Source organism: Nannospalax galili, unplaced genomic scaffold, assembly GCF_000622305.1.
Source record: "Nannospalax galili isolate Female #2095 unplaced genomic scaffold, S.galili_v1.0 scaffold278, whole genome shotgun sequence".
Taxonomy (NCBI): Eukaryota; Metazoa; Chordata; class Mammalia; order Rodentia; family Spalacidae; genus Nannospalax; species Nannospalax galili.
This window is the reverse complement of record NW_008347536.1, coordinates 8298858-8311104: the sequence shown is the minus strand read 5'-3', so window position 1 is coordinate 8311104 and position 12247 is coordinate 8298858. Positions and strand designations below refer to the sequence as shown.

General features: G+C 38.5%; 1 pseudogene; it reads right to left on the bottom strand.

Annotated features, from left to right (window-relative positions):
* Positions 1-10819: 10819 nt before the first annotated feature.
* On the bottom strand, positions 10820-11350 carry LOC103742988 (annotated as a pseudogene).
* Between the last annotated feature and the right edge of the window lie 897 nt (positions 11351-12247).

Genomic DNA, 12247 nt, shown 5'->3' with positions numbered 1-12247 from the left:
GGATTAGATTAGGCCCTGGGCTAGAACAGAGCAATAGGCCTATACCTAGTGATGCAGAATTGAAACTCACCTATTTTCCATCCACCTTTCCTTTCTTATGTATTATTACCCTCTTGAGTCTGCCTAAGCAATTAAGGCTTCTCCTAACCTGTACATACCTTCATTGAACATGCACTTCTATACTAGATTTTCCTTTTTCTCCAAGGATCTACAACATTTGAAAATAAGTCATAGGTTTCATCTGGCTATATATAAATTTCATGTACAGCTACTGTCCTGATCCTGTGTACCAAACCCAGATCTTCTGTCAAGAAGCCCTATATAATCCGCAGGTCCTTTAGCTCAGCTATTCCTGAGATTCTCAAAGCTAATCATATTTATACCTCAAAAATTTCCTAAACTCTTTCAGCTTTTGGGGGCCTGAAAAGGTACTTTAGTACCATAACTCTATAATACACTATCCGAACTTAAATAGTTTTGATAATGAAAAGAAGATCTAACAGGCAAGAGTTCAGAAATACCTGTAAAAACTAAGACTATCCTGAACAAGCTAATGCACATGGTCACCCAACCAGAAACAGTTCCTTGGAGCACCCTATGCCATTTTAGTTTTAACTGTGGCCTAGACGAGAGCTGTGGTAACTCTTACATCAGTTCCACTTATGTCAACCCACAGCTGTGCTTCAAGGACCCTAGGTGGTTTTCCTCTGAGTCTGTAGCCCTGATTCCTATATTACCAGCTTTTCTTCAATGGATAAGATATGAATTCAGTGCTGAGGTGGAGTCATTGTCCAGTCTCGGCTTTTACCTCTGGTGCGTATATCCTAGTGCTTGGACAGTGCAAAGCAACATGCTTCTTAATATGTATTTTCCTCTTTCCCATAATTCCTCAACCTGTCAAGCATCATAATAGGCATCTGCACTTCACTTGCTGTCATGGTTCAAATGCTTCCTGATTAGTTAGCTAGGGCCCTTTCAAGCATTCACTAAAATAAGATGAGTTAAGTTTCTGGAGTACTCTTTGGCTGTTCAAGTGTTGTTCAGCAAAGAACTCTCAGAGCATCCTCTGGGGAATTTTTTTATTTAAATTAATATACAACTTAAAGGAATTTCATGTAGAATCCAGCCAAAATAGCTTGCTATACTGCACAATGTATTCAACTAATTATTTCTCCACAGATTCTGTATCTTCCAAAAATAGATTTGGTTCTATCAGTCTCACAGGGGAGTTTTCAAAGTGATACTCCATGTAAATATTTTCTCACAAAAATTTTCTGTTCTTCTGGTCCTTTGCCAGACCATTTTATAGGCAAAATTGATGCTCTTAATAATAAAGGAAGAACACTTCAAAGCGTAGTTGCATACATTTACTTTCATTGCTTAAGCTGAGCTGTAAAACTTTATGGAACCAACAAGTGATATTTATTGTTCCCATTTTACTGCTGAGAAAATTGAGCTTCAGAGAATTTAAGAAATTTTCCCCGTTTCTAAGACTTCAAATGTGACTGAATTAGAATGAAGTCTGTACTTCCTGGAACACTGTTCTGCATCCTTCAAACACATCCCATTACTATTCATTGCAGTGATATCTTTTGAAATACCATTTTATTGAACTGGAAGTTTCATATATTTTAATCAGATCCCTTCTTTCCTCTCCACTCCACCTTACTACCTCCATGACTTCTTGTCCTCTATTATACTTGTCTTTTCTCTCCTTCTCCTCCTCCCCCTTCCTCCTCCTTCTCCTCCTCCTCTTCCTCCATCATCATCATCCTTTTTGTAAAGGCCTATGGACTCTAATCTATGTTTCCTAAATGCTCTTGGGAGTGATTCTATTCTTCGGAGTCTGACCAATCTATGAGGTGCCACACTGTTAAGAAAAATTGACTCTCCATCTTTCAGCATCTATCAATAGTCAACACATGCTTAGATAGGGCTGGAAATTCCTACCCATCTCCCCTGTCCACGCTGAGCCTCTGCCTGGCTTGGGTTTCCACAGGTCTTGTATGTACTGTCATAAGTGCTTGGGTTGATGTGTGCAATTGCCCTGTGATGGCCAGAAAAAATGGTTGCTTTGTGTTCCTCTACCACCTCTGGCTCTTACAATCATTGCGTCCCCCTTCCTCAATGATCCCTGAGCCTTGGGAGGACAGGGTGTGATATAGGTGTCACATTTAGGGATGAGCACTCCACAGTCTCTTATTATCTGCATTTTGACTATTTGTGGGTCTCTGTGTTATAACCATCTGATGCTAGAAAAGCCTTCTCTGGTGAGAGTGGAGAATGTACTAATCTATGGATACAACAAGAAGTCATTTTGATTCCCTTTAATACTGTCTAATTAGCAGAATGAGAGTAGTTAGCTCTCCCCTATGGCCTGTGACCTGTGTAGCCATAGGTTCTTGGCCCTGAAAACAATATGAGGTATGGACTCCACCTTGTGAAGCAGGCCTTAAGCTCAATTAGAAGGCTGTTGGTTACTCCCATAACATTTGTGCCATTCTTTCATCAGTGAGCATACCGCCAAGGCAGCTGATTTTGTAACTTTCAGGGATCACACCTGGGTAAGGATCATGGTTCCGTTTTCTGCCAGTAACATGCATATCAGCTTCTACTACTATAAGATCTTGCCAACAGACATGAAATTTCAAAGTCAATATACCAGCTTTATTTCTCCTTGTCTCTTCTGTGACTCATGAATGTAGTATATTCAGCAAAGCAATATCCTTTCAAACAGGAGCATAAACTCGAGTCAAAAGGCCTCAACATATGCATGAAATCCAATTGGGGGGATATGGGTGTGCAGATAGGGGAGGAAGTCTAAATAAAATTAAGAAGTGTTGTGTGAAACGCACAAAAATTCAATTAAAATATATTGTAAAAAATAGCATTATCTTTTCAGTGACTTTTATGTGAAATATTGACAGGAAATTGAAAGTCAATGGTAAATATCAAGATGCATGTCAATTACCAGCAGTGCCCCACATATAGAATGGCCTTTTGTTTTCTGCTTGATAGTGATGTTTTCTGTGAGATCAGCTCAAAGTTTTCTTTTTTGGTGTATCCCTTCCTCCTTACAAACTTCAGGTTTGACCTTATGTTTATGTCTTTTCATACCGCTTTAAATAAATGTCATCCCTAGGAATACAATGGGTTGAGTGGTACCTATACAATACTCAGTATTGACTTTTTGGATATCATGTGCCACCATTCCAGTGCTAGAAATAGCAGAGTCTCATTTTTCCCAGATTGGTTCTTCTGTGTACAGTAATTTGGCTCACTCTGCAATTGTGGAATAACAGCATTTCACTGATTTCCTCTTAGGTAAATTCAGTTGCATTTTCAATTACTATTTCCCAAATCAGAGACTACTTCAGTCTTTATACTAGTCTTCAACAAGTCTCAGGATAGATAGTATTAGAATATGCATTGCAGCATGGAGGAAATGGATTTGAGTTGAATTTCGGATTTCAATGTTGTGGTGATTTGAATGAGGATGTCCCACATAGGCTCCAAGTATTTAGACTTTTTTGTCCCTAGTCAGTTGTGCTGTTTGGGAGGTCTTAGAAGGTGTGGCTATGCTAGATTAAGCATGTCCCTGTGGGCAGGCCTAGAGAGTTCTTAAGCCTTGCCTGACCTCTGGTTGCTCTCTATTCCCTGTGCCTGCCTGAAGATGGGATACTCTGCTTTCTTCTCCTGCTCTAGCCACCTCTGCCACCATGCCTCTTGGCCATGATGGACTCTAATTCCCCTGGTACTGTAAGCGCTAATAAACTCTTCCCTTTATAAGTTGCCTTGGTCACAGTGTTTTATCATACCAACAGAAAGGCAATTCATACAGTAATACACTGCTTATCTAATGCTTGATAAGTTAGTAGACTTTCCTGAGTTTATATTCTCACAAGTCCAATAGTTTATTTGATAAAAATATCTTTTTTCTCTTAAAAGGGCTTTTTTAAATTATAGAACATAGGTCATATTAACTTCATGAAAAATTGAACATGCTATTAAATGGTATATTTTGGAATATATAATATGAAATTATCTCATTTAAAATTTTTATTTTATAAGTTTGTATAAATGTCTAAAACTAAGGCTTTTCTCATTTTCTTGGATGGAGATGTTGTGGTACTCTATGACATTTTTAATGTCTTTGAATATTAAAGATCTGATCAAAATTTAGATTTCTAGTTTTGTATTCCTGTTTATTCTATCAGAACTTTTGAGAGTTTATCTGTTTGTAGACTTTTGACATATTTCTTGATATTTTGATATTATAATTATTGAAATACAATGAAATATATTATATACATTATATACAACCAATGTCCCAGGTTTTACTTATTTGAATACTTTATTCATACTTTCATTTTCAAAGAAAATCTTCTACATATGTGAACTTCATGTGTATCCATGTAAGCTGAGTCTTCACCACAAAATGATAATTGTGGGAGACCATAAGTAGCTGCTGAAATAATTGGTAAAATTGTTTCTTCCACCTTAGTGAAAGCGTGTAAGTGACAAACAGTTTTACAGAAACAATATGCTATTGATAAATGGGCAGGATGCTCCAATCTTAACCCTCAGCCTTAAATGGCACATCTACAGTGGAACACCTAAGGCTCATGGAACATAGCAGAACAGGGGGTAGGAAGAATCTAATACATCACTGAACTCTCACCAGCGAAGCTTCCTCATACAACAAAGTATGATGAACACAGAAGGCCAAAACTGGCCAGGTTTTAGGGACCAAGAGACAGCAGATTGCATGTCCCTGCAGAGGACTTCTATATTAAATCTCACCCACCCACAGCTCAAGAACCATTGCCGAAGAGGGGGTAGAAATATTTTAAGAGCCAGAGTTGGTGTGTGAACATTAAGGAAACAGAGGCTTTTGGGCCACTGGGAACTTGCTCATATGAACTTGCAACAATGGCAACAGCATGCACAAGACCCATGCTGACTCAATCAGACAAAAACCCAGCACAGAGTGAGGGAAATGGGCAGCAGGCCCCATCCTTAACCAAGGAACTATTGGCAGCTGATCACTGCTGGGTGAGGGAGAGCTGATCTTCTATAAGGGTGTGATTCTAAACAGATTGAACAGGCACTAGTGGATGAACTTGCACCAAGAGACATCTGGGTACACAAACTTGACCCAGTTGTCCTTAATATATAAGACAGACAGCATGACATCCTGTGGGCAGAATATGAGGGTGTACAGATAGGGGAGGGGTCTAAACATGATAAAGATGGATTATGTGAAATCCACATAAAATCAATAAAAATATAGATTGAAAAAAAAAGAGCTCCAGATCAATAGGACATTGCAGGAGTTCTCAGAGTGATTTTGATCAAAGGATTGAAAAATCACAGAAGAGAATCACAGATTAAAGAACGGATTTTTTTTTCAGTATATGATTTCTTCACACAAGGATCATACTGGGGTTTAAATGAAAGTACCTTATAAATGATAATGAATTATAAATGTGTATAGAGGAAAGGAAGGACAAAAGGAAGACAGGAAGGAAAGAGTGGGCGTACGCAGGAAACATGGAAAAACGAAAGGGAAGGAGGAGGGGAGGGAAAAATGAAGGACTAGTTCACGAAACAACAGCAGTGAAAGAGAAGTCAGAGGACAACTGCAACTGTGGTGAAGTAAAGTAAAACATACATTTGATGACAGGAAACAGAGATTTTGGACTTCTCTGATTCATATAATTTATTTGATTTTAGGTGTCTATACATATACAAAATAGGAAATTACCCTCAACTCAGGTTTCTTGGAGGATGAAAAGTAATAAATTTCAAGGATTTATCTAAATTGAATCATGTTTCTCATAGGAAAAAAAGAGTAGAAATACACTATATATTTTTTTCAAATATTAATAGAAAATCATTTATTTAGCATTCTTTTCAGATTTTAAGCCCCAAACTCCTTTGCATATATTAGTCTTTGTTGATCTCCATGAAAAAAAAATAGTGTCTATGTGGTTTATTAAAAAGTGATAAAGTGATCTCTCTCTCTCTCTCTCTCTCTCTCTCTATATATATATATATATATATATATATTCCTTTAAAAGAAAGCAGACATCTATCATTTGTTTAACAGTAGGCGCTGTGATTAGTACAAGACTTAACATAAAGGTATTAACAGTCCCGTTGTGAATACAACTAAGGAAACATGCTAAACTCCATGAAAGAAAGCAGAGGAAAGAAAAGCTTTAGCATTGGAAAGGAGAGCAAACCACTGCTAGATAAAAGGATCCCAGTAGTCAAGACTGCATATACAGAGAAAACAACTATGAAGTAAACATCACCTTAATTTGCCTGGAGAAGATTAAGCATGGAAGATATTTGCAGAAGAGAAAATAAAATCTTTGAAGCTGAGGACTCAGTTACATTGAGAACAAGAAAGTAACCTAGAAGGGTCAGTGACTGGGATCACGGATAGAAGCTCAAACATCACAGAGAAATTAATTGGATACAGTTTTGCATACCACACTAAAGAATACTGAATGCAGGAAGTGCAACATGGCTCAGCGAGTAAAAGTCAAAGTGCCTGCCTCCCAGCCTGACAAGCTGAGTCCCCTTCCCTGTGCCCCACATGGTGAAGAAAAGAACTGACTTTGCAAGTTTTCCTCCATCCTCTCCAGTCCACACATGCCCTGTTATGGACACATACACACACATACACACACACACACACACACACACACACACACACACACATCCCCTATGCACCCCCCACATAGAGGCACACACAGAATCAATAAATATAGTTTAAAATGTTGTTAAATAGTGATGACTGTAAAGAGTAGTCAATTAAAAATCACAGAAGAGATTTGTATAGAACAAAGGGTATAATTTGATGGGTCTGGAGATATGACTCAGCAGTTAAGAACACTTGCTGTTCTTGCAGAAGACCCAGGTGCGAATCCCAGCATCCACATGACAGCTAACAACAGTCCATAACTCCAGTTCCAGGGGATCTGACAGCCTCTTCTGTCCTCCGTGGACATTGCATGACACGGATGCACCTACCTACATGCAGGCAATACACAAATATACATTAAATAAAAATAAATAAAATATTTTTTTAAAAAAAGAACAAATAGTATAATTTGAATAAAACTTTAAAAAAGCATGGGCAGGGAGCTCCATTGGAAAATACTGAAATAGTCCAGATATTAGGAAATGAGCAGTGAGAGAGGAGCAGTGACAGTCAGAAAAAGTTATAAATGTGATAGTTTCTAAGCAAGTAGAACTTTGAGGACTTGACTTAAAACTCAGAAAGTAACATGCAGAACAGAGTGACTCACGGATTTCAGTAATGAAGGTGGTATGCATAGGAACAAAGTATGCAGGGTGAAAGAAGATGTGTTTTTTGTGAACTACTTCAGAAGTAGAAACCTCTGAATTGAAAACATATCCAAAAATGACTGAATAATAAGGGGGCTCATCAAGGAACATTTGAACTTTATAAAGACTGAAAAAATAGAACTATATTAAATATAGAGAACTATAACTTCACAGTGTAGTTGCATGGAGACTTGAGGCTTTTAAATTTTTTAAGAAAAAAGAATGGGGCTGGAAATACAACTCAGTGGTAGGGCATTTGCCTATCCTCTATAAGATTATAGGTCCTGGGGCTGGAGAGATGGCTCCGGGGTTAAGAGCATTGGCTGCTCTTCCAAAGGACCTGGGTATGATTCTCATCACTCAGAGGGCATCTAACAACTGTCCATAACCCCAGTTTCAGGGGAATCCAATGCCCTCTTCTGACATCCGCATACATTGCACAACACAGGTGCATTTATGTGTATGCAGGCAATACACTCATACACAAAATAATAATAATAAATTTTAAGCAAAAGATTATAGGTCCTATTCTCAGGGGCACAGGAAAAGAAAAGAATGACAATTAGTATAAAATAGTTTTAGAAGTTAGTATAGCATATATTTGGATTTTAAAATTAAGTAACTTTTTAAATAACAAATTAAGATTGATGGTAAATGATACTATAGAAAATAGCATCTATAATGCTGTTTCTTAGGCTTTTTAATTTACTTTTGTCTGCCTGTTCATACACTAATTTAATCCTTTTGTGTAGAAAACACATTATTTAATTATCCCTTGATTTGTTAATTTATTTTATTACTGACAGTATCCTTTAGTTTTAATTTTCACCCTGCCATTAAAATTGTCATATATCCTGTCCAAGATTGGAAGACATTAGTTTTGTTTTCATCAGGAAAATCCTTCAAGGTCTAGTCCAAGCTCTGTAATTTCAACCTCCTAGCTCCTCCATTCCCCTGTCTTCTATTCTGGATCACACAGGGTATGTGCACCATATGCCTTTGATCTTTGTCTTTGGTTCATTCAACACAGGAAGCAGAAGAAGTATTTGGAGTAAAATTCCTGACACTGGGAAATATCCCAAGTTCATTATCGATAATTCCAACTACATAAATGCACATAAACTAGATGGAGCACTAAGGCTATCTTATCTAACTTTACAATTGTCCCTACAAGTTCAGAGTGCAACACCATCGTCCAAGAGAAGCATATTGGAGAGTAATGTGAGTAGGAAGAGAATGTTGCAGTTAAACTGTTCTATAACTTTCATAAAAAACAAAATGTCACATGAGTACTGAATCCTTGAAAAACATCCATGAAAATGAGGGGCGCACAAACATGGACATCATTAGCTTTGTAGTAAAATCATCTTTGAATAATATAATAAAAGCATGCTTTGAGATTTTTGAGAATAGGAGTTCTTTATTAAGACAGGCTGAGGATGAGAAACCAGTAGCATGTCTGGGGATAAATATCTAGTCTATGATAATTGTAAATTGGATGTGTCAGAAGGAAATAAACAGAAGGGCAATTGTCCTCAGATAGGTAGTCGCTAGAGGATACTAAATAATTGACTATTAAGATAACATGTAATACAGCCTCTTTAAGGGAGATATATTTGAAGAAAATACACTGTAATGAACTGTGTCCAAAAGTATACAAACAACAGCAGAAATGTGACATGGGGCTAATTTCCTCTCCACTGTGACCATATGCTTGCTGAAGGCGTTAATGGCGCTAATTGCTTGGGGAGGTTCTGTGAAGCGCATTTTATGTACTTGGCTGAGAAATATCACAGAAAACATAAAATCTCAAGGTTGCTATTTGCAGCTTGTCAAGAATCAGCCACAATTTATCTTGGTAGAATTTGATATTAAGAGAAAAGCCTAATTTCCCATCTGCCTAGGCCAAATAAATCTCTATTTAATCAAGGAGTAAAGGGTCTCCAAATTAACTCTTCATGGTTGGGCTGTTTGATACCATTATGAGCCAACACAGATGAAAATGGGAACATACATTGTAGCTTCGCTCCTGAGCATGATACTCTGAAAATTCCAAAGATTCAACAGTAAAAATGAGATGACAGACAGAAAATGAAAGCCTGGATACCTACAAGTCCCTGGATAAAAGGAACTCCCCCTTATCTCATTTGAAAGCAAATGACTGCATAGAAACTCGGTTTGGCACAATTTCAATATCCAACTGAAGTAGAAATTGTGTTTAGACAAAAAATGCATGTCACATCATGGTACTTAGACATGAGCTAGAGAGCTGACAGTCAAGCAGAGGTTCAGATACGACGGTGAAGTTGCAGAGAAAATCACGTACATGTCTTGAGGCGAAAGTTCCAATCCGTAGGCCAGAAGTCAGAATTAGGTGTCACAATAGTAAAATGCCTGTAGAAAAGGCAAATGTCAATGGCAAATCTGTGAAGATAACTGAAGGCAAGAGCAGCAAAGCTGGCTTTTTTTCCACTGGACTCTGGGGTTCGGGCAAGTAAACATGCTTGTACTTGAGAATACAGAACTGTGAGTGGTTTAACAGAGCCAGAGTGATAAATACAGCACAGGGCAGAACCAGAATAACCAAACTTAAAATATGTGGCTATCACTGTCACTGTGATGACCACAGAGAACCCCACAGTTAGCATAGCTACTCAGAGTGGCAGTGTGTCTCAAAACATTTCTCCATTGAGAGAATTTGCAAGTCCCTTTGATGGAGGAATTCAAGCACTGCCAGGATTAGAATAGTAGGTACTGCCACTGTGTGATATACAAAGGAATGTGGGGGTGTTCTGTAAAGATTCAGCCCTTGAAATCTACATGACTGGAAGACAGATAGGAGGTTATGTATGGTTTAGTTGATTTAGTCTTGCACCTGTCTCCCACAATTGCTGTTAAAAATTGCATAATTATAAACAACTGAAGGATATTAGATATTATTTCTAATGAAAATCCCTCAAGGACTGTAAAACATGGGTGTGGTCCAGCACACAGAGGGTGATAGGATGGTAAGCTTGCCTACAAAATCTAGTGGGAGCAGACCCTAAGACATCGTTTTGCCAGTCCTTTGAATGGCCCTGTTAATTGCAGAGATGTTAGTTTCACCATCCATTTAGGAACAGGTCTTGTCATCCCAGACTGTTCAAGCCAGTGAATCTTCATGATGGAAAATGCTTAGAGGACTCAGTGATGTTTGGGAAACTTCCTGCTTTTCTCTATTTCCTTTTTTAAAATCACAGTTTGAAGCACAGTCCTATTTATTCTGGATGATGTTCAATTGCACACATAGTTCAGAGAAGACTCATCCATAAGAATATCTAAAAATGTAATGTTATCAAACTCTTAGCATGTGATTGTGCTCTGTTGGATAAAACCATTCATGTCACAAAGTACAAAGGTGAAGTTCAAATGTGGAGATCAATCTACTCTGGCTATTCACAATCATCTCTTAAGAGTTCTAGGCTGTTATAGAATAAGGAGCAGTCAGTGTTTTATCTGGTGGTTTAAAGAGGAATAAACAGGCACCGTTGGCTATTGGGCTTCATTTTCAGCTTTACCTCAGTGGCTTTTATCTTTGCAGTGATGCTTAGGTTCTACTGAGTAGGCTCAGTGCTACAGGATGGCACAAGACTGATTGGAAGGATCTTATCATTCTTGTTATGATCTTATTTACTTGAGCATGGGTCCAATGCACCATCAGCTTCTTTGACAATGCCAACTTGCCATTGAGACACTGGATGGCTAGTTCTGCCTCTTCCTTACTTTCAAAGTTAAGGAAACCCTACCCTTGAGACAGTCCAAAGAACATGGTTTGCGGAAGAGGAACTTAAACTGCTTCACCTTACCAAATTTCTGGAGGAGCTTGAGGAACTGGTATCCTGATTATGGGGTCCAGGCTTCCAATCCACAATGTGTGTCCTTCCTTTAGAGAGCCCTCTGAAAGGATAAACATGTTCTCCAGGCAAAGAGTTTTGGTTTCTGTTTGCATCCATCTCTGTGAAAATACTGATGGCCTCAGTGCTGTGTCCTCAACTCATGCCATGAAAGCAGGTCCTGGTACTGGGGTCAGAGACAGGGGTGAGTGATGCCTCCCCAACCACATTGCTCCTTCCTCATCTTCCCATGTCCTCACTTTCCCCTTAAGTTTCCTTTTCCTGTGAACTGCCTGGCATGACCTGTGAAAACGGTTTACTAATCTCCTGACCCAGAAAACACTACAAAATCATGCAAATCAAGAGGTTCCAATTTTGCATTCACTTTAAGAGCACACTGAACCTGTCCAGGTCATCAAGGGTATGCAGATATGAAAAGCCACCAAATATCTGAAAGACATCAATTTACAAAAGCAATGTGTGCTGTTCTGGTGGTATAATGGTGGAGTTGAGGTGTGGCCCAGGTCAAAAGGTGGGGCTGGACACAGGATCAGTGACACAAAAAGAGTGCTGAATTTTTGGCACATGTTTAAAAATGCAGAAATTAATGCTGAACTTAAGGGTTTAATGTAGACGCTCTAGTTTTTGAGCATATGCAGGTGAACAAATCATCCACTATGCACTGCAGAACTTACAGAGCTCACGGTTGGATTAACCCATATGTGAGCTCCCCCTGCCACATCGAAATGATTCTCAGTGAAAAGAAACAAATTGTTCCTAAACCTGAAAAGGAGGTTTCACAGAAGAAAAAGATCTTCCAGAAGAATCTGAAGAAACAATTTATGACACAGGAATAAATTGAGCATAAAACAAATGTGGATAAAAGTATATATATGGGGATGGAGATCTGGATCAGCGGTTAAGAGCACAGGATGTTCTTTCAGAAGACTCAGGTTCAATTCCCAGCACAGCACTGGTGATTAACAACTGTCTGTAAGCCCAGTTCCAGGGGA